The sequence below is a fragment of the Dromiciops gliroides genome, chromosome 2 (genome assembly GCF_019393635.1).
Source record: "Dromiciops gliroides isolate mDroGli1 chromosome 2, mDroGli1.pri, whole genome shotgun sequence".
Taxonomy (NCBI): domain Eukaryota; kingdom Metazoa; phylum Chordata; class Mammalia; order Microbiotheria; family Microbiotheriidae; genus Dromiciops; species Dromiciops gliroides.
This window is the reverse complement of record NC_057862.1, coordinates 562,604,639-562,607,325: the sequence shown is the minus strand read 5'-3', so window position 1 is coordinate 562,607,325 and position 2,687 is coordinate 562,604,639. Positions and strand designations below refer to the sequence as shown.

The following is a 2,687-nucleotide window of genomic DNA, read 5'->3' as shown; positions in this document are numbered from 1 at the left end:
ATGAATGACACTGTAACCATCAGAACCAGGAAGTTCATGACAAACGGACTTCTTCAGCATAAACAGATGGTTATAGATGTCCTTCATCCTGAAAAGGCCACAGTGCCCAAGACTGAAATTCGAGAAAAACTAGCAAAGATGTACAAGAAACTCCAGATGTCATTTTTATCTTTGGATTCAGAACCCATTTTGATGGTGGCAAAACAACGGGCTTTGGAATGATTTATGATTCCCTTGACTATGCAAAGAAAAATGAACCAAAGCACAGACTTGCAAGGCATGGCCTGTATGAGAAGAAAAAGATGCCAAGAAAGCAGCAAAAGGAACGCAAGAACAGAATGAAGAAAGTCAGGGGTACTGCAAAGGCAAATGGCGGTGCCGGCAAAAAGAAGGAATAAAAGGCACTATGGAGGATGTTTATCCATGAAGATATGAGTTTTTCATCAGAGCATAAATAAACTATGTAAGAACTTTAAAAAAATAATACATGTTAGTGGGATTGGCCTTGACAAGGAAAACGGTCACCTCCAGAGACTGGGGTGAAGAAAGAGATACTGAGGAAAATGTCTGAGTAATGTGAGATGATGAAGGAAGGAAAGGAATTCACAGTAAATGGCTTCAATATTTTTGATGAAGAATGAGGTGAATTCCTTCAGCTATGAGGCTACCTTGAGGAGACACAAGAAGATTGATGGTACAACACCAACCAACCACAGCTGTGGAATAGCCCTAATAGATTAGGGAGTAGAAGAATTGTTGCTTTGATGTAGTGAGCTCCCAGTTGAGATTATGTAAAAAGTTTGTAGTGGACCCAAAGAACAGTTCTGTAATTTCCTCCAGTTCTATTCAGCAGCATGGAATGTGCACAGAAGGATGATCAGGAGAGTGAAGTGTCTGAATACCATTCTATGTGTAGTTTTAATGAAGGAATTGGAGTATAGCTCAGAGAAGAGAAGGCTTAAGGGGGAACATTATAGCTATCTACAAGTATTTAAAGGGTTCCACATGGAGAAGGGATTAGATTTGTTTTGCTTGGCTCCAGAAAGAAGATACAGGACCAATGGTTGGACATTACAGAGAGACAGATTTTTGGTCCCATGAAAGAAAAATCTCATAAAAACGCAATAATTCAGGCAAATTTCTATTTGGGATAGGGTAGAAGCTGAAGCTAAATTTTCTATAGTCTCCATCCCTTTTGTTCATTTTTCCTCCCCTTTTCAGATCCTGCTCTTTTAAAAAAATGAAATTCAAATGGTAATCAAGTAATTAAAGTCTTAAATGAGAGTCTCAAGACTGTAATTATATTAATATTCTTCTCTTCTTGAAACTTCTGTTGATTGAAAATGTATAATTTTGGATGTTCATAATATAGACGTGGAAAATAGAAGTAATAAAGTAATTTTAATGGACAAGTAACTAAATCTCTCTGGACCTCAGTTTCCTTATCTATATAGTATGTGGAGGTTAGACTAGTTGATTTCTAAATGTCTTTCAATTAACTTACAGACTTAGGCAGTCAACTAGCACTTATTAAATGCCTACTATGTGCTAAGCACCAGGATAAGTGATGAGCATACAAAGAAAGACAAAAAGAAGTTTTTGTTCTCCAAGAACTAATACACTATTATTTGCACGAATGGAGAACATTTTTCTCCATGTATTCCCTATACTGATGTAATGATTGAAATGACACCACCTGCTGGAAAACTACTGTAGGAAAGCTCCACCATGAGGAGAAGGCATCTGAGGGAAAGCCATGTGGTCAGTTCCTTGGTGTCAGGAAGTGTTTGCTCATGGGTACTGTCTATCAAAGCTACCAGCCAGTCAATTTGAGGAGCCTCCCATTTCTGGAAGGAGGACACAAAGTAGGAAGCAGACTCTGGTAGAGGGCTTCTTTCTCTTTTTTGCTCCTGACCTCACCATGGTGGGTTGGATGATGGGGTCTCTTAGGAATAGTTAGATTTTTACCTTTCCCTCTGATGCTAATGCTCTTTAATAAATAGTTAAACACTTAAATACTCTTGCTAAAGCTTATAATTTATTGGTGACCACTCATTAGATTTTAGATAGTATAGCTAGAATTTTAGCTCCTTACACTGATGAAATTACAGATTTAGATTTTTTAAAATGCTAATAAAATTAGCTTTATATAACCCTTTTAAAATCCAAGAGAAAAATTTACCCTTATCATTACGTTTAAGCCTCAAAACAATTCTGTGAGTCAGATATAACAGACTTCATTTTCATTTTCTAGGAAATGGAGGCTTAGAAATGTAAAAAAACCCAAACCTCACTTTTGATTACATGGTTAGCAAGTGTTGGAAGTAAGATTTAAATCTAGTTCTTCTTTAATGTAGAAGCTGCTAAATCTCATGTTATCCTGACTGTGGCTCCACAATACTTGAATTATTTCTTTCTGGCTGCTTGCAATATTTTCTTCTTGACCTGAGAGCTCTGGAATTTGGCTATAATATTCCTGGAAGTTTTCATTTTGAGATCTCTTTCAGGAGGTGATCACTGGATTCTTTCAATGTCTATTTTACCTTCTGTTTCTAAATATCAGGGCAATCTTCCTGATAATTTCTTGGAAGATGATGTCTAGGCTCTATTTTTGATCATTGCTTTCAGGTAGTCCAATAATTTTCAAATTATTTCTTCTGGATCTATTTTCCAAGTCAGTTGCTTTT

At 36.6% G+C, this 2,687-nt stretch overlaps 1 pseudogene; it reads left to right on the top strand.

The window, feature by feature from the left end:
* LOC122738042 lies at window positions 1-398 on the top strand (annotated as a pseudogene).
* Window positions 399-2,687: the final 2,289 nt, after the last annotated feature.